Here is a 23,408-nt window from a genome sequence, read left to right as displayed (position 1 = left end):
AAGAGACCCCACTGCATTTCCATGCCAACACATTGTAACGACGAAGCAGCCATTTGTAACTCAATTCCTGGGACTATTTCAGGATCAGTTAGGACTGCTAAAGTTTGGCAGCACAAAGTTGCAAATGGCATGAGAAGCATATTTAAAACTGGCTAGCAGGAAGAGAGCACACTCTCTCTTTCCACACGCCCAACAAGACACTCACGCTGCAAGCAGGAGTCGAACCTGCGCGGGGAAACCCCATTGGATTTCAAGTCCAACGCCTTAACCTCTCGGCCATCGCAGCTCGGCGGAGCGAGAGTAACATAGAGATCAATTCCTTGGACTTCCTCAAGCTCAATGATGAGTGCACAAGTGTCATTGCTTCTGAGTTGCAAATGGCTTGAGAAGAAAATTCAAATAAATGAATCTCCATAAGTCTACTCACTATTAACTTCAAGCTGGTACCAATTCCAGGTGATCAGGTATTCAAAAGCGTGTCATCAAAAGTGAATCAAAAAGAATCAAAAGTGAAAAGTGTCCGACGTGGTCCATTATTCTGTGTTGGCTCCACGACACTGCAGTTTGATCTGGGAGCAAACATGCTCCAAAGAGGCAGCTTGATGTCTCAGTAGAGGTGTCAATACAGACGCCATCAAGGTATTGACTGAACGGTCAGTGGAGAGAATTGAATTGGATGCAACACAACTTGCTGTGCACACGCGAATTTACAAAAGAAAAAGCACAGCTTGAATCAACTAGGGATGACCTGTAAGAGTCATGTGCCAATACTATTTTCAGGGTAGGGGGTGTGCTCAGCATGCGAGTGAATAAGGAAAGAGCGTTTGAGCATCTTTTGGGGGCTCGTCAATCTTTTCAAAAAGCTTCTGCTGCCCCGTGTGAGGGTCGAACTCACGACCTTCAGATTATGAGACTGACGCGCTACCTACTGCGCTAACGAGGCTAGGAAAGAAGAAGCGAGGCTGAGGAAGAACTAACAAAGCTGGAGAAAAAATGTATCCGCCCCCAATTCACTCCTTGGAGCATGGCGGCAAGTGCACCTGCAGCAACTAATTACTGCCAACAACAGCTAACAAACAACAAGGTTAGCACAAGAAGCCTGGAATTAACCAGAATCTGAGGCCAACGTAATTAAACTCTAATCCTACCCTAACCAATCACAGGATGTTCCAAGAGTAGACAAACAACGCACACAAACAAAAAAAAAAAACAAAAATACCACCAAAATACAAGTACAAACGACACCTACCTCATGAAGGTATGAAGTGAAGCTTTCTCTGGAGTGCTTTTAGTAGATGCAAAGCAGTAATGTGTGCCAAGAAATTCAGAACTTGCATGTGGGAAAGAGAGAAATGCAAAATCTCAGTTGATCTAAGATGGATATTGCAGTTCGGTACAATGCACTGGAATACAAAGACAAAATGAATTGCCAATGTAGCTAAAGCCAATTTTGCAGCAAATGGTTTGCATGACTTAACTAGGAAGGCAGATGAATCAAACCTGTAGGTCACCAAAATTCTTTGAGTTTTTCCTATCATAAGTCCACAAACTGACGATGGTAAAAGAGGAATGGCAACAGTGAGTCAATATCACCACAATGTGTTCTTTTTACCACCTCCTTGCAGGCACAATGATTCAGAGTACTTTAAAATCAAGGGGACAAGTGCACGTCACCTGACTCAGCATCACTGCGAGACACAGCACGTGTCCTCGTTAGTATAGTGGATAGTATCTCCGCCTGTTACGTGGAAGACCGGGGTTCGATTCCCTGACGAGGAGACCCTCTTTTAGCGCAAGGCGGAGCAACCAGTGACCGGCCATGAAAGAATGTGGCACTTTTTCTTTTACCTGAAACAAGACATCGCTATGTTGCATGAAAATCTTTGGATGAAGCACCTGTGAGTGCAAGCTCTCCCCACTGGTGGCATAAGGTCTCATCACAAATCACATTAGAGAGGCAAGTTAATCCTCTAAGCTGCAAGAGACCCCACTGCATTTCCATGCCAACACATTGTAACGACGAAGCAGCCATTTGTAACTCAATTCCTGGGACTATTTCAGGATCAGTTAGGACTGCTAAAGTTTGGCAGCACAAAGTTGCAAATGGCATGAGAAGCATATTTAAAACTGGCTAGCAGGAAGAGAGCACACTCTCTCTTTCCACACGCCCAACAAGACACTCACGCTGCAAGCAGGAGTCGAACCTGCGCGGGGAAACCCCATTGGATTTCAAGTCCAACGCCTTAACCTCTCGGCCATCGCAGCTCGGCGGAGCGAGAGTAACATAGAGATCAATTCCTTGGACTTCCTCAAGCTCAATGATGAGTGCACAAGTGTCATTGCTTCTGAGTTGCAAATGGCTTGAGAAGAAAATTCAAATAAATGAATCTCCATAAGTCTACTCACTATTAACTTCAAGCTGGTACCAATTCCAGGTGATCAGGTATTCAAAAGCGTGTCATCAAAAGTGAATCAAAAAGAATCAAAAGTGAAAAGTGTCCGACGTGGTCCATTATTCTGTGTTGGCTCCACGACACTGCAGTTTGATCTGGGAGCAAACATGCTCCAAAGAGGCAGCTTGATGTCTCAGTAGAGGTGTCAATACAGACGCCATCAAGGTATTGACTGAACGGTCAGTGGAGAGAATTGAATTGGATGCAACACAACTTGCTGTGCACACGCGAATTTACAAAAGAAAAAGCACAGCTTGAATCAACTAGGGATGACCTGTAAGAGTCATGTGCCAATACTATTTTCAGGTAGGGGGTGTGCTCAGCATGCGAGTGAATAAGGAAAGAGCGTTTGAGCATCTTTTGGGGGCTCGTCAATCTTTTCAAAAAGCTTTTGCTGCCCCGTGTGAGGGTCGAACTCACGACCTTCAGATTATGAGACTGACGCGCTACCTACTGCGCTAACGAGGATAGGAAAGAAGAAGCGAGGCTGAGGAAGAACTAACAAAGCTGGAGAAAAAATGTATCCGCCCCCAATTCACTCCTTGGAGCATGGCGGCAAGTGCACCTGCAGCAACTAATTACTGCCAACAACAGCTAACAAACAACAAGGTTAGCACAAGAAGCCTGGAATTAACCAGAATCTGAGGCCAACGTAATTAAACTCTAATCCTACCCTAACCAATCACAGGATGTTCCAAGAGTAGACAAACAACGCACACAAACAAAAAAAAAAACAAAAATACCACCAAAATACAAGTACAAACGACACCTACCTCATGAAGGTATGAAGTGAAGCTTTCTCTGGAGTGCTTTTAGTAGATGCAAAGCAGTAATGTGTGCCAAGAAATTCAGAACTTGCATGTGGGAAAGAGAGAAATGCAAAATCTCAGTTGATCTAAGATGGATATTGCAGTTCGGTACAATGCACTGGAATACGAAGACAAAATGAATTGCCAATGTAGCTAAAGCCAATTTTGCAGCAAATGGTTTGCATGACTTAACTAGGAAGGCAGATGAATCAAACTTGTAGGTCACCAAGATTCTTTGAGTTTTTCCTATCATAAGTCCACAAACTGACGATGGTAAAAGAGGAGTGGCAACAGTGAGTCAATATCACCACAATGTGTTCTTTTTACCACCTCCTTGCAGGCACAATGATTCAGAGTACTTTAAAATCAAGGGGACAAGTGCACGTCACCTGACTCAGCATCACTGCGAGACACAGCACGTGTCCTCGTTAGTATAGTGGATAGTATCTCCGCCTGTCACGCGGAAGACCGGGGTTCGATTCCCCGACGGGGAGACCCTCTTTTAGCGCAAGGCGGAGCAACCAGTGACCGGCCATGAAAGAATGTGGCACTTTTTCTTTTACCTGAAACAAGACATCGCTATGTTGCATGAAGATCTTTGGATGAAGCACCTGTGAGTGCAAGCTCTCCCCACTGGTGGCATAAGGTCTCATCACAAATCACATTAGAGAGGCAAGTTAATCCTCTACGCTGCAAGAGACCCCACTGCATTTCCATGCCAACACATTGTAACGACAAAGCAGCCATTTGTAACTCAATTCCTGGGACTATTTCAGGATCAGTTAGGACTGCTAAAGTTTGGCAGCACAAAGTTGCAAATGGCATGAGAAGCATATTTAAAACTGGCTAGCAGGAAGAGAGCACACTCTCTCTTTCCACACGCCCAACAAGACACTCACGCTGCAAGCAGGAGTCGAACCTGCGCGGGGAAACCCCATTGGATTTCAAGTCCAACGCCTTAACCTCTCGGCCATCGCAGCTCGGCGGAGCGAGAGTAACATAGAGATCAATTCCTTGGACTTCCTCAAGCTCAATGATGAGTGCACAAGTGTCATTGCTTCTGAGTTGCAAATGGCTTGAGAAGAAAATTCAAATAAATGAATCTCCATAAGTCTACTCACTATTAACTTCAAGCTGGTACCAATTCCAGGTGATCAGGTATTCAAAAGCGTGTCATCAAAAGTGAATCAAAAAGAATCAAAAGTGAAAAGTGTCCGACGTGGTCCATTATTCTGTGTTGGCTCCACGACACTGCAGTTTGATCTGGGAGCAAACATGCTCCAAAGAGGCAGCTTGATGTCTCAGTAGAGGTGTCAATACAGACGCCATCAAGGTATTGACTGAACGGTCAGTGGAGAGAATTGAATTGGATGCAACACAACTTGCTGTGCACACGCGAATTTACAAAAGAAAAAGCACAGCTTGAATCAACTAGGGATGACCTGTAAGAGTCATGTGCCAATACTATTTTCAGGGTAGGGGGTGTGCTCAGCATGCGAGTGAATAAGGAAAGAGCGTTTGAGCATCTTTTGGGGGCTCGTCAATCTTTTCAAAAAGCTTCTGCTGCCCCGTGTGAGGGTCGAACTCACGACCTTCAGATTATGAGACTGACGCGCTACCTACTGCGCTAACGAGGCTAGGAAAGAAGAAGCGAGGCTGAGGAAGAACTAACAAAGCTGGAGAAAAAATGTATCCGCCCCCAATTCACTCCTTGGAGCATGGCGGCAAGTGCACCTGCAGCAACTAATTACTGCCAACAACAGCTAACAAACAACAAGGTTAGCACAAGAAGCCTGGAATTAACCAGAATCTGAGGCCAACGTAATTAAACTCTAATCCTACCCTAACCAATCACAGGATGTTCCAAGAGTAGACAAACAACGCACACAAACAAAAAAAAAAACAAAAATACCACCAAAATACAAGTACAAACGACACCTACCTCATGAAGGTATGAAGTGAAGCTTTCTCTGGAGTGCTTTTAGTAGATGCAAAGCAGTAATGTGTGCCAAGAAATTCAGAACTTGCATGTGGGAAAGAGAGAAATGCAAAATCTCAGTTGATCTAAGATGGATATTGCAGTTCGGTACAATGCACTGGAATACGAAGACAAAATGAATTGCCAATGTAGCTAAAGCCAATTTTGCAGCAAATGGTTTGCATGACTTAACTAGGAAGGCAGATGAATCAAACTTGTAGGTCACCAAGATTCTTTGAGTTTTTCCTATCATAAGTCCACAAACTGACGATGGTAAAAGAGGAGTGGCAACAGTGAGTCAATATCACCACAATGTGTTCTTTTTACCACCTCCTTGCAGGCACAATGATTCAGAGTACTTTAAAATCAAGGGGACAAGTGCACGTCACCTGACTCAGCATCACTGCGAGACACAGCACGTGTCCTCGTTAGTATAGTGGATAGTATCTCCGCCTGTCACGCGGAAGACCGGGGTTCGATTCCCCGACGGGGAGACCCTCTTTTAGCGCAAGGCGGAGCAACCAGTGACCGGCCATGAAAGAATGTGGCACTTTTTCTTTTACCTGAAACAAGACATCACTATGTTGCATGAAGATCTTTGGATGAAGCACCTGTGAGTGCAAGCTCTCCCCACTGGTGGCATAAGGTCTCATCACAAATCACATTAGAGAGGCAAGTTAATCCTCTAAGCTGCAAGAGACCCCACTGCATTTCCATGCCAACACATTGTAACGACGAAGCAGCCATTTGTAACTCAATTCCTGGGACTATTTCAGGATCAGTTAGGACTGCTAAAGTTTGGCAGCACAAAGTTGCAAATGGCATGAGAAGCATATTTAAAACTGGCTAGCAGGAAGAGAGCACACTCTCTCTTTCCACACGCCCAACAAGACACTCACGCTGCAAGCAGGAGTCGAACCTGCACGGGGAAACCCCATTGGATTTCAAGTCCAACGCCTTAACCTCTCGGCCATCGCAGCTCGGCGGAGCGAGAGTAACATAGAGATCAATTCCTTGGACTTCCTCAAGCTCAATGATGAGTGCACAAGTGTCATTGCTTCTGAGTTGCAAATGGCTTGAGAAGAAAATTCAAATAAATGAATCTCCATAAGTCTACTCACTATTAACTTCAAGCTGGTACCAATTCCAGGTGATCAGGTATTCAAAAGCGTGTCATCAAAAGTGAATCAAAAAGAATCAAAAGTGAAAAGTGTCCGACGTGGTCCATTATTCTGTGTTGGCACCACGACACTGCAATTTGATCTGGGAGCGAACATGCTCCAAAGAGGCAGCTTGATGTCTCAGTAGAGGTGTCAATACAGACGCCATCAAGGTATTGACTGAACGGTCAGTGGAGAGAATTGAATTGGATGCAACACAACTTGCTGTGTACACGCGAATTTACAAAAGAAAAAGCACAGCTTGAATCAACTAGGGATGACCTGTAAGAGTCATGTGCCAATACTATTTTCAGGTAGGGGGTGTGCTCAGCATGCGAGTGAATAAGGAAAGAGCGTTTGAGCATCTTTTGGGGGCTCGTCAATCTTTTCAAAAAGCTTTTGCTGCCCCGTGTGAGGGTCGAACTCACGACCTTCAGATTATGAGACTGACGCGCTACCTACTGCGCTAACGAGGCTAGGAAAGAAGAAGCGAGGCTGAGGAAGAACTAACAAAGCTGGAGAAAAAATGTATCCGCCCCCAATTCACTCCTTGGAGCATGGCGGCAAGTGCACCTGCAGCAACTAATTACTGCCAACAACAGCTAACAAACAACAAGGTTAGCACAAGAAGCCTGGAAATAACCAGAATCTGAGGCCAACGTAATTAAACTCTAATCCTACCCTAACCAATCACAGGATGTTCCAAGAGTAGACAAACAACGCACACAAACAAAAAAAAAAACAAAAATACCACCAAAATACAAGTACAAACGACACCTACCTCATGAAGGTATGAAGTGAAGCTTTCTCTGGAGTGCTTTTAGTAGATGCAAAGCAGTAATGTGTGCCAAGAAATTCAGAACTTGCATGTGGGAAAGAGAGAAATGCAAAATCTCAGTTGATCTAAGATGGATATTGCAGTTCGGTACAATGCACTGGAATACGAAGACAAAATGAATTGCCAATGTAGCTAAAGCCAATTTTGCAGCAAATGGTTTGCATGACTTAACTAGGAAGGCAGATGAATCAAACTTGTAGGTCACCAAGATTCTTTGAGTTTTTCCTATCATAAGTCCACAAACTGACGATGGTAAAAGAGGAGTGGCAACAGTGAGTCAATATCACCACAATGTGTTCTTTTTACCACCTCCTTGCAGGCACAATGATTCAGAGTACTTTAAAATCAAGGGGACAAGTGCACGTCACCTGACTCAGCATCACTGCGAGACACAGCACGTGTCCTCGTTAGTATAGTGGATAGTATCTCCGCCTGTCACGCGGAAGACCGGGGTTCGATTCCCCGACGGGGAGACCCTCTTTTAGCGCAAGGCGGAGCAACCAGTGACCGGCCATGAAAGAATGTGGCACTTTTTCTTTTACCTGAAACAAGACATCACTATGTTGCATGAAGATCTTTGGATGAAGCACCTGTGAGTGCAAGCTCTCCCCACTGGTGGCATAAGGTCTCATCACAAATCACATTAGAGAGGCAAGTTAATCCTCTAAGCTGCAAGAGACCCCACTGCATTTCCATGCCAACACATTGTAACGACGAAGCAGCCATTTGTAACTCAATTCCTGGGACTATTTCAGGATCAGTTAGGACTGCTAAAGTTTGGCAGCACAAAGTTGCAAATGGCATGAGAAGCATATTTAAAACTGGCTAGCAGGAAGAGAGCACACTCTCTCTTTCCACACGCCCAACAAGACACTCACGCTGCAAGCAGGAGTCGAACCTGCACGGGGAAACCCCATTGGATTTCAAGTCCAACGCCTTAACCTCTCGGCCATCGCAGCTCGGCGGAGCGAGAGTAACATAGAGATCAATTCCTTGGACTTCCTCAAGCTCAATGATGAGTGCACAAGTGTCATTGCTTCTGAGTTGCAAATGGCTTGAGAAGAAAATTCAAATAAATGAATCTCCATAAGTCTACTCACTATTAACTTCAAGCTGGTACCAATTCCAGGTGATCAGGTATTCAAAAGCGTGTCATCAAAAGTGAATCAAAAAGAATCAAAAGTGAAAAGTGTCCGACGTGGTCCATTATTCTGTGTTGGCACCACGACACTGCAGTTTGATCTGGGAGCGAACATGCTCCAAAGAGGCAGCTTGATGTCTCAGTAGAGGTGTCAATACAGACGCCATCAAGGTATTGACTGAACGGTCAGTGGAGAGAATTGAATTGGATGCAACACAACTTGCTGTGCACACGCGAATTTACAAAAGAAAAAGCACAGCTTGAATCAACTAGGGATGACCTGTAAGAGTCATGTGCCAATACTATTTTCAGGTAGGGGGTGTGCTCAGCATGCGAGTGAATAAGGAAAGAGCGTTTGAGCATCTTTTGGGGGCTCGTCAATCTTTTCAAAAAGCTTCTGCTGCCCCGTGTGAGGGTCGAACTCACGACCTTCAGATTATGAGACTGACGCGCTACCTACTGCGCTAACGAGGCTAGGAAAGAAGAAGCGAGGCTGAGGAAGAACTAACAAAGCTGGAGAAAAAATGTATCCGCCCCCAATTCACTCCTTGGAGCATGGCGGCAAGTGCACCTGCAGCAACTAATTACTGCCAACAACAGCTAACAAACAACAAGGTTAGCACAAGAAGCCTGGAATTAACCAGAATCTGAGGCCAACGTAATTAAACTCTAATCCTACCCTAACCAATCACAGGATGTTCCAAGAGTAGACAAACAACGCACACAAACAAAAAAAAAAACAAAAATACCACCAAAATACAAGTACAAACGACAGCTACCTCATGAAGGTATGAAGTGAAGCTTTCTCTGGAGTGCTTTTAGTAGATGCAAAGCAGTAATGTGTGCCAAGAAATTCAGAACTTGCATGTGGGAAAGAGAGAAATGCAAAATCTCAGTTGATCTAAGATGGATATTGCAGTTCGGTACAATGCACTGGAATACAAAGACAAAATGAATTGCCAATGTAGCTAAAGCCAATTTTGCAGCAAATGGTTTGCATGACTTAACTAGGAAGGCAGATGAATCAAACCTGTAGGTCACCAAGATTCTTTGAGTTTTTCCTATCATAAGTCCACAAACTGACGATGGTAAAAGAGGAATGGCAACAGTGAGTCAATATCACCACAATGTGTTCTTTTTACCACCTCCTTGCAGGCACAATGATTCAGAGTACTTTAAAATCAAGGGGACAAGTGCACGTCACCTGACTCAGCATCACTGCAAGACACAGCACGTGTCCTCGTTAGTATAGTGGATAGTATCTCCGCCTGTCACGCGGAAGACCGGGGTTCGATTCCCAGACGGGGAGACCCTCTTTTAGCGCAAGGCGGAGCAACCAGTGACCAGCCATGAAAGAATGTGGCACTTTTTCTTTTACCTGAAACAAGACATCGCTATGTTGCATGAAGCTCTTTGGATGAAGCACCTGTGAGTGCAAGCTCTCCCCACTGGTGGCATAAGGTCTCATCACAAATCACATTAGAGAGGCAAGTTAATCCTCTACGCTGCAAGAGACCCCACTGCATTTCCATGCCAACACATTGTAACGACAAAGCAGCCATTTGTAACTCAATTCCTGGGACTATTTCAGGATCAGTTAGGACTGCTAAAGTTTGGCAGCACAAAGTTGCAAATGGCATGAGAAGCATATTTAAAACTGGCTAGCAGGAAGAGAGCACACTCTCTCTTTCCACACTCCCAACAAGACACTCACGCTGCAAGCAGGAGTCGAACCTGCGCGGGGAAACCCCATTGGATTTCAAGTCCAACGCCTTAACCTCTAGGCCATCGCAGTTCGGAGGAGCGAGAGTAACATAGAGATCAATTCCTTGGACTTCCTCAAGCTCAATGATGAGTGCACAAGTGTCATTGCTTCTGAGTTGCAAATGGCTTGAGTAGAAAATTCAAATAAATGAATCTCCATAAGTCTACTCACTATTAACTTCAAGCTGGTACCAATTCCAGGTGATCAGGTATTCAAAAGCGTGTCATCAAAAGTGAATCAAAAAGAATCAAAAGTGAAAAGTGTCCGACGTGGTCCATTATTCTGTGTTGGCTCCACGACACTGCAGTTTGATCTGGGAGCAAACATGCTCCAAAGAGGCAGCTTGATGTCTCAGTAGAGGTGTCAATACAGACGCCATCAAGGTATTGACTGAACGGTCAGTGGAGAGAATTGAATTGGATGCAACACAACTTGCTGTGCACACGCGAATTTACAAAAGAAAAAGCACAGCTTGAATCAACTAGGGATGACCTGTAAGAGTCATGTGCCAATACTATTTTCAGGTAGGGGGTGTGCTCAGCATGCGAGTGAATAAGGAAAGAGCGTTTGAGCATCTTTTGGGGGCTCGTCAATCTTTTCAAAAAGCTTCTGCTGCCCCGTGTGAGGGTCGAACTCACGACCTTCAGATTATGAGACTGACGCGCTACCTACTGCGCTAACGAGGCTAGGAAAGAAGAAGCGAGGCTGAGGAAGAACTAACAAAGCTGGAGAAAAAATGTATCCGCCCCCAATTCACTCCTTGGAGCATGGCGGCAAGTGCACCTGCAGCAACTAATTACTGCCAACAACAGCTAACAAACAACAAGGTTAGCACAAGAAGCCTGGAATTAACCAGAATCTGAGGCCAACGTAATTAAACTCTAATCCTACCCTAACCAATCACAGGATGTTCCAAGAGTAGACAAACAACGCACACAAACAAAAAAAAAAACAAAAATACCACCAAAATACAAGTACAAACGACACCTACCTCATGAAGGTATGAAGTGAAGCTTTCTCTGGAGTGCTTTTAGTAGATGCAAAGCAGTAATGTGTGCCAAGAAATTCAGAACTTGCATGTGGGAAAGAGAGAAATGCAAAATCTCAGTTGATCTAAGATGGATATTGCAGTTCGCTACAATGCACTGGAATACGAAGACAAAATGAATTGCCAATGTAGCTAAAGCCAATTTTGCAGCAAATGGTTTGCATGACTTAACTAGGAAGGCAGATGAATCAAACCTGTAGGTCACCAAGATTCTTTGAGTTTTTCCAATCATAAGTCCACAAACTGACGATGGTAAAAGAGGAGTGGCAACAGTGAGTCAATATCACCACAATGTGTTCTTTTTACCACCTCCTTGCAGGCACAATGATTCAGAGTACTTTAAAATCAAGGGGACAAGTGCACGTCACCTGACTCAGCATCACTGCGAGACACAGCACGTGTCCTCGTTAGTATAGTGGATAGTATCTCCGCCTGTTACGTGGAAGACCGGGGTTCGATTCCCCGACGAGGAGACCCTCTTTTAGCGCAAGGCGGAGCAACCAGTGACCGGCCATGAAAGAATGTGGCACTTTTTCTTTTACCTGAAACAAGACATCGCTATGTTGCATGAAAATCTTTGGATGAAGCACCTGTGAGTGCAAGCTCTCCCCACTGGTGGCATAAGGTCTCATCACAAATCACATTAGAGAGGCAAGTTAATCCTCTAAGCTGCAAGAGACCCCACTGCATTTCCATGCCAACACATTGTAACGACGAAGCAGCCATTTGTAACTCAATTCCTGGGACTATTTCAGGATCAGTTAGGACTGCTAAAGTTTGGCAGCACAAAGTTGCAAATGGCATGAGAAGCATATTTAAAACTGGCTAGCAGGAAGAGAGCACACTCTCTCTTTCCACACGCCCAACAAGACACTCACGCTGCAAGCAGGAGTCGAACCTGCGCGGGGAAACCCCATTGGATTTCAAGTCCAACGCCTTAACCTCTCGGCCATCGCAGCTCGGCGGAGCGAGAGTAACATAGAGATCAATTCCTTGGACTTCCTCAAGCTCAATGATGAGTGCACAAGTGTCATTGCTTCTGAGTTGCAAATGGCTTGAGAAGAAAATTCAAATAAATGAATCTCCATAAGTCTACTCACTATTAACTTCAAGCTGGTACCAATTCCAGGTGATCAGGTATTCAAAAGCGTGTCATCAAAAGTGAATCAAAAAGAATCAAAAGTGAAAAGTGTCCGACGTGGTCCATTATTCTGTGTTGGCTCCACGACACTGCAGTTTGATCTGGGAGCAAACATGCTCCAAAGAGGCAGCTTGATGTCTCAGTAGAGGTGTCAATACAGACGCCATCAAGGTATTGACTGAACGGTCAGTGGAGAGAATTGAATTGGATGCAACACAACTTGCTGTGCACACGCGAATTTACAAAAGAAAAAGCACAGCTTGAATCAACTAGGGATGACCTGTAAGAGTCATGTGCCAATACTATTTTCAGGGTAGGGGGTGTGCTCAGCATGCGAGTGAATAAGGAAAGAGCGTTTGAGCATCTTTTGGGGGCTCGTCAATCTTTTCAAAAAGCTTCTGCTGCCCCGTGTGAGGGTCGAACTCACGACCTTCAGATTATGAGACTGACGCGCTACCTACTGCGCTAACGAGGCTAGGAAAGAAGAAGCGAGGCTGAGGAAGAACTAACAAAGCTGGAGAAAAAATGTATCCGCCCCCAATTCACTCCTTGGAGCATGGCGGCAAGTGCACCTGCAGCAACTAATTACTGCCAACAACAGCTAACAAACAACAAGGTTAGCACAAGAAGCCTGGAATTAACCAGAATCTGAGGCCAACGTAATTAAACTCTAATCCTACCCTAACCAATCACAGGATGTTCCAAGAGTAGACAAACAACGCACACAAACAAAAAAAAAAAAAAAAATACCACCAAAATACAAGTACAAACGACACCTACCTCATGAAGGTATGAAGTGAAGCTTTCTCTGGAGTGCTTTTAGTAGATGCAAAGCAGTAATGTGTGCCAAGAAATTCAGAACTTGCATGTGGGAAAGAGAGAAATGCAAAATCTCAGTTGATCTAAGATGGATATTGCAGTTCGGTACAATGCACTGGAATACAAAGACAAAATGAATTGCCAATGTAGCTAAAGCCAATTTTGCAGCAAATGGTTTGCATGACTTAACTAGGAAGGCAGATGAATCAAACCTGTAGGTCACCAAGATTCTTTGAGTTTTTCCTATCATAAGTCCACAAACTGACGATGGTAAAAGAGGAATGGCAACAGTGAGTCAATATCACCACAATGTGTTCTTTTTACCACCTCCTTGCAGGCACAATGATTCAGAGTACTTTAAAATCAAGGGGACAAGTGCACGTCACCTGACTCAGCATCACTGCAAGACACAGCACGTGTCCTCGTTAGTATAGTGGATAGTATCTCCGCCTGTCACGCGGAAGACCGGGGTTCGATTCCCAGACGGGGAGACCCTCTTTTAGCGCAAGGCGGAGCAACCAGTGACCAGCCATGAAAGAATGTGGCACTTTTTCTTTTACCTGAAACAAGACATCGCTATGTTGCATGAAGATCTTTGGATGAAGCACCTGTGAGTGCAAGCTCTCCCCACTGGTGGCATAAGGTCTCATCACAAATCACATTAGAGAGGCAAGTTAATCCTCTACGCTGCAAGAGACCCCACTGCATTTCCATGCCAACACATTGTAACGACAAAGCAGCCATTTGTAACTCAATTCCTGGGACTATTTCAGGATCAGTTAGGACTGCTAAAGTTTGGCAGCACAAAGTTGCAAATGGCATGAGAAGCATATTTAAAACTGGCTAGCAGGAAGAGAGCACACTCTCTCTTTCCACACTCCCAACAAGACACTCACGCTGCAAGCAGGAGTCGAACCTGCGCGGGGAAACCCCATTGGATTTCAAGTCCAACGCCTTAACCTCTAGGCCATCGCAGTTCGGAGGAGCGAGAGTAACATAGAGATCAATTCCTTGGACTTCCTCAAGCTCAATGATGAGTGCACAAGTGTCATTGCTTCTGAGTTGCAAATGGCTTGAGTAGAAAATTCAAATAAATGAATCTCCATAAGTCTACTCACTATTAACTTCAAGCTGGTACCAATTCCAGGTGATCAGGTATTCAAAAGCGTGTCATCAAAAGTGAATCAAAAAGAATCAAAAGTGAAAAGTGTCCGACGTGGTCCATTATTCTGTGTTGGCACCACGACACTGCAATTTGATCTGGGAGCGAACATGCTCCAAAGAGGCAGCTTGATGTCTCAGTAGAGGTGTCAATACAGACGCCATCAAGGTATTGACTGAACGGTCAGTGGAGAGAATTGAATTGGATGCAACACAACTTGCTGTGTACACGCGAATTTACAAAAGAAAAAGCACAGCTTGAATCAACTAGGGATGACCTGTAAGAGTCATGTGCCAATACTATTTTCAGGTAGGGGGTGTGCTCAGCATGCGAGTGAATAAGGAAAGAGCGTTTGAGCATCTTTTGGGGGCTCGTCAATCTTTTCAAAAAGCTTTTGCTGCCCCGTGTGAGGGTCGAACTCACGACCTTCAGATTATGAGACTGACGCGCTACCTACTGCGCTAACGAGGCTAGGAAAGAAGAAGCGAGGCTGAGGAAGAACTAACAAAGCTGGAGAAAAAATGTATCCGCCCCCAATTCACTCCTTGGAGCATGGCGGCAAGTGCACCTGCAGCAACTAATTACTGCCAACAACAGCTAACAAACAACAAGGTTAGCACAAGAAGCCTGGAATTAACCAGAATCTGAGGCCAACGTAATTAAACTCTAATCCTACCCTAACCAATCACAGGATGTTCCAAGAGTAGACAAACAACGCACACAAACAAAAAAAAAAACAAAAATACCACCAAAATACAAGTACAAACGACACCTACCTCATGAAGGTATGAAGTGAAGCTTTCTCTGGAGTGCTTTTAGTAGATGCAAAGCAGTAATGTGTGCCAAGAAATTCAGAACTTGCATGTGGGAAAGAGAGAAATGCAAAATCTCAGTTGATCTAAGATGGATATTGCAGTTCGGTACAATGCACTGGAATACGAAGACAAAATGAATTGCCAATGTAGCTAAAGCCAATTTTGCAGCAAATGGTTTGCATGACTTAACTAGGAAGGCAGATGAATCAAACTTGTAGGTCACCAAGATTCTTTGAGTTTTTCCTATCATAAGTCCACAAACTGACGATGGTAAAAGAGGAGTGGCAACAGTGAGTCAATATCACCACAATGTGTTCTTTTTACCACCTCCTTGCAGGCACAATGATTCAGAGTACTTTAAAATCAAGGGGACAAGTGCACGTCACCTGACTCAGCATCACTGCGAGACACAGCACGTGTCCTCGTTAGTATAGTGGATAGTATCTCCGCCTGTCACGCGGAAGACCGGGGTTCGATTCCCCGACGGGGAGACCCTCTTTTAGCGCAAGGCGGAGCAACCAGTGACCGGCCATGAAAGAATGTGGCACTTTTTCTTTTACCTGAAACAAGACATCACTATGTTGCATGAAGATCTTTGGATGAAGCACCTGTGAGTGCAAGCTCTCCCCACTGGTGGCATAAGGTCTCATCACAAATCACATTAGAGAGGCAAGTTAATCCTCTAAGCTGCAAGAGACCCCACTGCATTTCCATGCCAACACATTGTAACGACGAAGCAGCCATTTGTAACTCAATTCCTGGGACTATTTCAGGATCAGTTAGGACTGCTAAAGTTTGGCAGCACAAAGTTGCAAATGGCATGAGAAGCATATTTAAAACTGGCTAGCAGGAAGAGAGCACACTCTCTCTTTCCACACGCCCAACAAGACACTCACGCTGCAAGCAGGAGTCGAACCTGCGCGGGGAAACCCCATTGGATTTCAAGTCCAACGCCTTAACCTCTCGGCCATCGCAGCTCGGCGGAGCGAGAGTAACATAGAGATCAATTCCTTGGACTTCCTCAAGCTCAATGATGAGTGCACAAGTGTCATTGCTTCTGAGTTGCAAATGGCTTGAGAAGAAAATTCAAATAAATGAATCTCCATAAGTCTACTCACTATTAACTTCAAGCTGGTACCAATTCCAGGTGATCAGGTATTCAAAAGCGTGTCATCAAAAGTGAATCAAAAAGAATCAAAAGTGAAAAGTGTCCGACGTGGTCCATTATTCTGTGTTGGCACCACGACACTGCAGTTTGATCTGGGAGCGAACATGCTCCAAAGAGGCAGCTTGATGTCTCAGTAGAGGTGTCAATACAGACGCCATCAAGGTATTGACTGAACGGTCAGTGGAGAGAATTGAATTGGATGCAACACAACTTGCTGTGTACACGCGAATTTACAAAAGAAAAAGCACAGCTTGAATCAACTAGGGATGACCTGTAAGAGTCATGTGCCAATACTATTTTCAGGTAGGGGGTGTGCTCAGCATGCGAGTGAATAAGGAAAGAGCGTTTGAGCATCTTTTGGGGGCTCGTCAATCTTTTCAAAAAGCTTCTGCTGCCCCATGTGAGGGTCGAACTCACGACCTTCAGATTATGAGACTGACGCGCTACCTACTGCGCTAACGAGGCTAGGAAAGAAGAAGCGAGGCTGAGGAAGAACTAACAAAGCTGGAGAAAAAATGTATCCGCCCCCAATTCACTCCTTGGAGCATGGCGGCAAGTGCACCTGCAGCAACTAATTACTGCCAACAACAGCTAACAAACAACAAGCTTAGCACAAGAAGCCTGGAATTAACCAGAATCTGAGGCCAACGTAATTAAACTCTAATCCTACCCTAACCAATCACAGGATGTTCCAAGAGTAGACAAACAACGCACACAAACAAAAAAAAACAAAAATACCACCAAAATACAAGTACAAACGACAGCTACCTCATGAAGGTATGAAGTGAAGCTTTCTCTGGAGTGCTTTTAGTAGATGCAAAGCAGTAATGTGTGCCAAGAAATTCAGAACTTGCATGTGGGAAAGAGAGAAATGCAAAATCTCAGTTGATCTAAGATGGATATTGCAGTTCGGTACAATGCACTGGAATACGAAGACAAAATGAATTGCCAATGTAGCTAAAGCCAATTTTGCAGCAAATGGTTCGCATGACTTAACTAGGAAGGCAGATGAATCAAACCTGTAGGTCACCAAGATTCTTTGAGTTTTTCCTATCATAAGTCCACAAACTGACGATGGTAAAAGAGGAGTGGCAACAGTGAGTCAATATCACCACAATGTGTTCTTTTTACCACCTCCTTGCAGGCACAATGATTCAGAGTACTTTAAAATCAAGGGGACAAGTGCACGTCACCTGACTCAGCATCACTGCGAGACACAGCACGTGTCCTCGTTAGTATAGTGGATAGTATCTCCGCCTGTCACGCGGAAGACCGGGGTTCGATTCCCCGACGGGGAGACCCTCTTTTAGCGCAAGGCGGAGCAACCAGTGACCGGCCATGAAAGAATGTGGCACTTTTTCTTTTACCTGAAACAAGACATCGCTATGTTGCATGAAGATCTTTGGATGAAGCACCTGTGAGTGCGAGCTCTCCCCACTGGTGGCATAAGGTCTCATCACAAATCACATTAGAGAGGCAAGTTAATCCTCTACGCTGCAAGAGACCCCACTGCATTTCCATGCCAACACATTGTAACGACGAAGCAGCCATTTGTAACTCAATTCCTGGGACTATTTCAGGATCAGTTAGGACTGCTAAAGTTTGGCAGCACAAAGTTGCAAATGGCATGAGAAGCATATTTAAAACTGGCTAGCAGGAAGAGAGCACACTCTCTCTTTCCACACGCCCAACAAGACACTCACGCTGCAAGCAGGAGTCGAACCTGCGCGGGGAAACCCCATTGGATTTCAAGTCCAACGCCTTAACCTCTCGGCCATCGCAGCTCGGCGGAGCGAGAGTAACATAGAGATCAATTCCTTGGACTTCCTCAAGCTCAATGATGAGTGCACAAGTGTCATTGCTTCTGAGTTGCAAATGGCTTGAGAAGAAAATTCAAATAAATGAATCTCCATAAGTCTACTCACTATTAACTTCAAGCTGGTACCAATTCCAAGTGATCAGGTATTCAAAAGCGTGTCATCAAAAGTGAATCAAAAAGAATCAAAAGTGAAAAGTGTCCGACGTGGTCCATTATTCTGTGTTGGCACCACGACACTGCAGTTTGATCTGGGAGCAAACATGCTCCAAAGAGGCAGCTTGATGTCTCAGTAGAGGTGTCAATACAGACGCCATCAAGGTATTGACTGAACGGTCAGTGGAGAGAATTGAATTGGATGCAACACAACTTGCTGTGCACACGCGAATTTACAAAAGAAAAAGCACAGCTTGAATCAACTAGGGATGACCTGTAAGAGTCATGTGCCAATACTATTTTCAGGTAGGGGGTGTGCTCAGCATGCGAGTGAATAAGGAAAGAGCGTTTGAGCATCTTTTGGGGGCTCGTCAATCTTTTCAAAAAGCTTCTGCTGCCCCGTGTGAGGGTCGAACTCACGACCTTCAGATTATGAGACTGACGCGCTACCTACTGCGCTAACGAGGCTAGGAAAGAAGAAGCGAGGCTGAGGAAGAACTAACAAAGCTGGAGAAAAAATGTATCCGCCCCCAATTCACTCCTTGGAGCATGGCGGCAAGTGCACCTGCAGCAACTAATTACTGCCAACAACAGCTAACAAACAACAAGCTTAGCACAAGAAGCCTGGAATTAACCAGAATCTGAGGCCAACGTAATTAAACTCTAATCCTACCCTAACCAATCACAGGATGTTCCAAGAGTAGACAAACAACGCACACAAACAAAAAAAAACAAAAATACCACCAAAATACAAGTACAAACGACAGCTACCTCATGAAGGTATGAAGTGAAGCTTTCTCTGGAGTGCTTTTAGTAGATGCAAAGCAGTAATGTGTGCCAAGAAATTCAGAACTTGCATGTGGGAAAGAGAGAAATGCAAAATCTCAGTTGATCTAAGATGGATATTGCAGTTCGGTACAATGCACTGGAATACGAAGACAAAATGAATTGCCAATGTAGCTAAAGCCAATTTTGCAGCAAATGGTTCGCATGACTTAACTAGGAAGGCAGATGAATCAAACCTGTAGGTCACCAAGATTCTTTGAGTTTTTCCTATCATAAGTCCACAAACTGACGATGGTAAAAGAGGAGTGGCAACAGTGAGTCAATATCACCACAATGTGTTCTTTTTACCACCTCCTTGCAGGCACAATGATTCAGAGTACTTTAAAATCAAGGGGACAAGTGCACGTCACCTGACTCAGCATCACTGCGAGACACAGCACGTGTCCTCGTTAGTATAGTGGATAGTATCTCCGCCTGTCACGCGGAAGACCGGGGTTCGATTCCCCGACGGGGAGACCCTCTTTTAGCGCAAGGCGGAGCAACCAGTGACCGGCCATGAAAGAATGTGGCACTTTTTCTTTTACCTGAAACAAGACATCGCTATGTTGCATGAAGATCTTTGGATGAAGCACCTGTGAGTGCGAGCTCTCCCCACTGGTGGCATAAGGTCTCATCACAAATCACATTAGAGAGGCAAGTTAATCCTCTACGCTGCAAGAGACCCCACTGCATTTCCATGCCAACACATTGTAACGACGAAGCAGCCATTTGTAACTCAATTCCTGGGACTATTTCAGGATCAGTTAGGACTGCTAAAGTTTGGCAGCACAAAGTTGCAAATGGCATGAGAAGCATATTTAAAACTGGCTAGCAGGAAGAGAGCACACTCTCTCTTTCCACACGCCCAACAAGACACTCACGCTGCAAGCAGGAGTCGAACCTGCGCGGGGAAACCCCATTGGATTTCAAGTCCAACGCCTTAACCTCTCGGCCATCGCAGCTCGGCGGAGCGAGAGTAACATAGAGATCAATTCCTTGGACTTCCTCAAGCTCAATGATGAGTGCACAAGTGTCATTGCTTCTGAGTTGCAAATGGCTTGAGAAGAAAATTCAAATAAATGAATCTCCATAAGTCTACTCACTATTAACTTCAAGCTGGTACCAATTCCAAGTGATCAGGTATTCAAAAGCGTGTCATCAAAAGTGAATCAAAAAGAATCAAAAGTGAAAAGTGTCCGACGTGGTCCATTATTCTGTGTTGGCACCACGACACTGCAGTTTGATCTGGGAGCAAACATGCTCCAAAGAGGCAGCTTGATGTCTCAGTAGAGGTGTCAATACAGACGCCATCAAGGTATTGACTGAACGGTCAGTGGAGAGAATTGAATTGGATGCAACACAACTTGCTGTGCACACGCGAATTTACAAAAGAAAAAGCACAGCTTGAATCAACTAGGGATGACCTGTAAGAGTCATGTGCCAATACTATTTTCAGGTAGGGGGTGTGCTCAGCATGCGAGTGAATAAGGAAAGAGCGTTTGAGCATCTTTTGGGGGCTCGTCAATCTTTTCAAAAAGCTTCTGCTGCCCCGTGTGAGGGTCAAACTCACGACCTTCAGATTATGAGACTGACGCGCTACCTACTGCGCTAACGAGGCTAGGAAAGAAGAAGCGAGGCTGAGGAAGAACTAACAAAGCTGGAGAAAAAATGTATCCGCCCCCAATTCACTCCTTGGAGCATGGCGGCAAGTGCACCTGCAGCAACTAATTACTGCCAACAACAGCTAACAAACAACAAGCTTAGCACAAGAAGCCTGGAATTAACCAGAATCTGAGGCCAACGTAATTAAACTCTAATCCTACCCTAACCAATCACAGGATGTTCCAAGAGTAGACAAACAACGCACACAAACAAAAAAAAACAAAAATACCACCAAAATACAAGTACAAACGACAGCTACCTCATGAAGGTATGAAGTGAAGCTTTCTCTGGAGTGCTTTTAGTAGATGCAAAGCAGTAATGTGTGCCAAGAAATTCAGAACTTGCATGTGGGAAAGAGAGAAATGCAAAATCTCAGTTGATCTAAGATGGATATTGCAGTTCGGTACAATGCACTGGAATACGAAGACAAAATGAATTGCCAATGTAGCTAAAGCCAATTTTGCAGCAAATGGTTCGCATGACTTAACTAGGAAGGCAGATGAATCAAACCTGTAGGTCACCAAGATTCTTTGAGTTTTTCCTATCATAAGTCCACAAACTGACGATGGTAAAAGAGGAGTGGCAACAGTGAGTCAATATCACCACAATGTGTTCTTTTTACCACCTCCTTGCAGGCACAATGATTCAGAGTACTTTAAAATCAAGGGGACAAGTGCACGTCACCTGACTCAGCATCACTGCGAGACACAGCACGTGTCCTCGTTAGTATAGTGGATAGTATCTCCGCCTGTCACGCGGAAGACCGGGGTTCGATTCCCCGACGGGGAGACCCTCTTTTAGCGCAAGGCGGAGCAACCAGTGACCGGCCATGAAAGAATGTGGCACTTTTTCTTTTACCTGAAACAAGACATCGCTATGTTGCATGAAGATCTTTGGATGAAGCACCTGTGAGTGCGAGCTCTCCCCACTGGTGGCATAAGGTCTCATCACAAATCACATTAGAGAGGCAAGTTAATCCTCTACGCTGCAAGAGACCCCACTGCATTTCCATGCCAACACATTGTAACGACGAAGCAGCCATTTGTAACTCAATTCCTGGGACTATTTCAGGATCAGTTAGGACTGCTAAAGTTTGGCAGCACAAAGTTGCAAATGGCATGAGAAGCATATTTAAAACTGGCTAGCAGGAAGAGAGCACACTCTCTCTTTCCACACGCCCAACAAGACACTCACGCTGCAAGCAGGAGTCGAACCTGCGCGGGGAAACCCCATTGGATTTCAAGTCCAACGCCTTAACCTCTCGGCCATCGCAGCTCGGCGGAGCGAGAGTAACATAGAGATCAATTCCTTGGACTTCCTCAAGCTCAATGATGAGTGCACAAGTGTCATTGCTTCTGAGTTGCAAATGGCTTGAGAAGAAAATTCAAATAAATGAATCTCCATAAGTCTACTCACTATTAACTTCAAGCTGGTACCAATTCCAAGTGATCAGGTATTCAAAAGCGTGTCATCAAAAGTGAATCAAAAAGAATCAAAAGTGAAAAGTGTCCGACGTGGTCCATTATTCTGTGTTGGCACCACGACACTGCAGTTTGATCTGGGAGCAAACATGCTCCAAAGAGGCAGCTTGATGTCTCAGTAGAGGTGTCAATACAGACGCCATCAAGGTATTGACTGAACGGTCAGTGGAGAGAATTGAATTGGATGCAACACAACTTGCTGTGCACACGCGAATTTACAAAAGAAAAAGCACAGCTTGAATCAACTAGGGATGACCTGTAAGAGTCATGTGCCAATACTATTTTCAGGTAGGGGGTGTGCTCAGCATGCGAGTGAATAAGGAAAGAGCGTTTGAGCATCTTTTGGGGGCTCGTCAATCTTTTCAAAAAGCTTCTGCTGCCCCGTGTGAGGGTCGAACTCACGACCTTCAGATTATGAGACTGACGCGCTACCTACTGCGCTAACGAGGCTAGGAAAGAAGAAGCGAGGCTGAGGAAGAACTAACAAAGCTGGAGAAAAAATGTATCCGCCCCCAATTCACTCCTTGGAGCATGGCGGCAAGTGCACCTGCAGCAAATAATTACTGCCAACAACAGCTAACAAACAACAAGGTTAGCACAAGAAGCCTGGAATTAACCAGAATCTGAGGCCAACGTAATTAAACTCTAATCCTACCCTAACCAATCACAGGATGTTCCAAGAGTAGACAAACAATGCACACAAACAAAAAAAAAAACAAAAATACCACCAAAATACAAGTACAAACGACACCTACCTCATGAAGGTATGAAGTGAAGCTTTCTCTGGAGTGCTTTTAGTAGATGCAAAGCAGTAATGTGTGCCAAGAAATTCAGAACTTGCATGTGGGAAAGAGAGAAATGCAAAATCTCAGTTGATCTAAGATGGCTATTGCAGTTCGGTACAATGCACTGGAATACAAAGACAAAATGAATTGCCAATGTAGCTAAAGCCAATTTTGCAGCAAATGGTTTGCATGACTTAACTAGGAAGGCAGATGAATCAAACCTGTAGGTCACCAAGATTCTTTGAGTTTTTCCTATCATAAGTCCACAAACTGACGATGGTAAAAGAGGAATGGCAACAGTGAGTCAATATCACCACAATGTGTTCTTTTTACCACCTCCTTGCAGGCACAATGATTCAGAGTACTTTAAAATCAAGGGGACAAGT

At 44.7% G+C, this 23,408-nt stretch overlaps 1 protein-coding gene and 31 non-coding genes across 32 annotated transcripts in view; 7 read left to right on the top strand and 25 right to left on the bottom strand.

The window, feature by feature from the left end:
* LOC143500564 (uncharacterized) overlaps positions 1-23,408 on the bottom strand; it is a 198,990-nt gene that overhangs the window by 6,376 nt on the left and 169,206 nt on the right. The gene's annotated exons all lie outside the window — the stretch shown is intronic.
* On the bottom strand, positions 205-286 carry trnas-uga (transfer RNA serine (anticodon UGA)). The gene has a single exon. It is a non-coding gene; the product is annotated as a tRNA-Ser (tRNA).
* trnam-cau (transfer RNA methionine (anticodon CAU)) lies at positions 871-943 on the bottom strand. The gene has a single exon. It is a non-coding gene; the product is annotated as a tRNA-Met (tRNA).
* On the bottom strand, positions 2,184-2,265 carry trnas-uga (transfer RNA serine (anticodon UGA)). Its single transcript has one exon. It is a non-coding gene; the product is annotated as a tRNA-Ser (tRNA).
* Positions 2,849-2,921, bottom strand: trnam-cau (transfer RNA methionine (anticodon CAU)). The gene has a single exon. It is a non-coding gene; the product is annotated as a tRNA-Met (tRNA).
* Positions 3,685-3,756, top strand: trnad-guc (transfer RNA aspartic acid (anticodon GUC)). The gene has a single exon. It is a non-coding gene; the product is annotated as a tRNA-Asp (tRNA).
* trnas-uga (transfer RNA serine (anticodon UGA)) lies at positions 4,161-4,242 on the bottom strand. Its single transcript has one exon. It is a non-coding gene; the product is annotated as a tRNA-Ser (tRNA).
* On the bottom strand, positions 4,827-4,899 carry trnam-cau (transfer RNA methionine (anticodon CAU)). Its single transcript has one exon. It is a non-coding gene; the product is annotated as a tRNA-Met (tRNA).
* trnad-guc (transfer RNA aspartic acid (anticodon GUC)) lies at positions 5,663-5,734 on the top strand. The gene has a single exon. It is a non-coding gene; the product is annotated as a tRNA-Asp (tRNA).
* trnas-uga (transfer RNA serine (anticodon UGA)) lies at positions 6,139-6,220 on the bottom strand. The gene has a single exon. It is a non-coding gene; the product is annotated as a tRNA-Ser (tRNA).
* Positions 6,804-6,876, bottom strand: trnam-cau (transfer RNA methionine (anticodon CAU)). The gene has a single exon. It is a non-coding gene; the product is annotated as a tRNA-Met (tRNA).
* trnad-guc (transfer RNA aspartic acid (anticodon GUC)) lies at positions 7,640-7,711 on the top strand. Its single transcript has one exon. It is a non-coding gene; the product is annotated as a tRNA-Asp (tRNA).
* On the bottom strand, positions 8,116-8,197 carry trnas-uga (transfer RNA serine (anticodon UGA)). The gene has a single exon. It is a non-coding gene; the product is annotated as a tRNA-Ser (tRNA).
* Positions 8,781-8,853, bottom strand: trnam-cau (transfer RNA methionine (anticodon CAU)). Its single transcript has one exon. It is a non-coding gene; the product is annotated as a tRNA-Met (tRNA).
* On the bottom strand, positions 10,093-10,174 carry trnas-uga (transfer RNA serine (anticodon UGA)). The gene has a single exon. It is a non-coding gene; the product is annotated as a tRNA-Ser (tRNA).
* Positions 10,758-10,830, bottom strand: trnam-cau (transfer RNA methionine (anticodon CAU)). The gene has a single exon. It is a non-coding gene; the product is annotated as a tRNA-Met (tRNA).
* trnas-uga (transfer RNA serine (anticodon UGA)) lies at positions 12,070-12,151 on the bottom strand. Its single transcript has one exon. It is a non-coding gene; the product is annotated as a tRNA-Ser (tRNA).
* Positions 12,736-12,808, bottom strand: trnam-cau (transfer RNA methionine (anticodon CAU)). The gene has a single exon. It is a non-coding gene; the product is annotated as a tRNA-Met (tRNA).
* On the bottom strand, positions 14,048-14,129 carry trnas-uga (transfer RNA serine (anticodon UGA)). The gene has a single exon. It is a non-coding gene; the product is annotated as a tRNA-Ser (tRNA).
* On the bottom strand, positions 14,713-14,785 carry trnam-cau (transfer RNA methionine (anticodon CAU)). The gene has a single exon. It is a non-coding gene; the product is annotated as a tRNA-Met (tRNA).
* On the top strand, positions 15,549-15,620 carry trnad-guc (transfer RNA aspartic acid (anticodon GUC)). The gene has a single exon. It is a non-coding gene; the product is annotated as a tRNA-Asp (tRNA).
* Positions 16,025-16,106, bottom strand: trnas-uga (transfer RNA serine (anticodon UGA)). Its single transcript has one exon. It is a non-coding gene; the product is annotated as a tRNA-Ser (tRNA).
* On the bottom strand, positions 16,690-16,762 carry trnam-cau (transfer RNA methionine (anticodon CAU)). Its single transcript has one exon. It is a non-coding gene; the product is annotated as a tRNA-Met (tRNA).
* Positions 17,524-17,595, top strand: trnad-guc (transfer RNA aspartic acid (anticodon GUC)). Its single transcript has one exon. It is a non-coding gene; the product is annotated as a tRNA-Asp (tRNA).
* trnas-uga (transfer RNA serine (anticodon UGA)) lies at positions 18,000-18,081 on the bottom strand. The gene has a single exon. It is a non-coding gene; the product is annotated as a tRNA-Ser (tRNA).
* On the bottom strand, positions 18,665-18,737 carry trnam-cau (transfer RNA methionine (anticodon CAU)). Its single transcript has one exon. It is a non-coding gene; the product is annotated as a tRNA-Met (tRNA).
* trnad-guc (transfer RNA aspartic acid (anticodon GUC)) lies at positions 19,499-19,570 on the top strand. Its single transcript has one exon. It is a non-coding gene; the product is annotated as a tRNA-Asp (tRNA).
* On the bottom strand, positions 19,975-20,056 carry trnas-uga (transfer RNA serine (anticodon UGA)). Its single transcript has one exon. It is a non-coding gene; the product is annotated as a tRNA-Ser (tRNA).
* Positions 20,640-20,712, bottom strand: trnam-cau (transfer RNA methionine (anticodon CAU)). The gene has a single exon. It is a non-coding gene; the product is annotated as a tRNA-Met (tRNA).
* Positions 21,474-21,545, top strand: trnad-guc (transfer RNA aspartic acid (anticodon GUC)). The gene has a single exon. It is a non-coding gene; the product is annotated as a tRNA-Asp (tRNA).
* trnas-uga (transfer RNA serine (anticodon UGA)) lies at positions 21,950-22,031 on the bottom strand. The gene has a single exon. It is a non-coding gene; the product is annotated as a tRNA-Ser (tRNA).
* trnam-cau (transfer RNA methionine (anticodon CAU)) lies at positions 22,615-22,687 on the bottom strand. Its single transcript has one exon. It is a non-coding gene; the product is annotated as a tRNA-Met (tRNA).

This window comes from Brachyhypopomus gauderio, unplaced genomic scaffold (genome assembly GCF_052324685.1).
Source record: "Brachyhypopomus gauderio isolate BG-103 unplaced genomic scaffold, BGAUD_0.2 sc157, whole genome shotgun sequence".
NCBI classification, from domain to species: Eukaryota; Metazoa; Chordata; class Actinopteri; order Gymnotiformes; family Hypopomidae; genus Brachyhypopomus; species Brachyhypopomus gauderio.
This window is presented reverse-complemented; position numbering and strand designations above follow the sequence as displayed.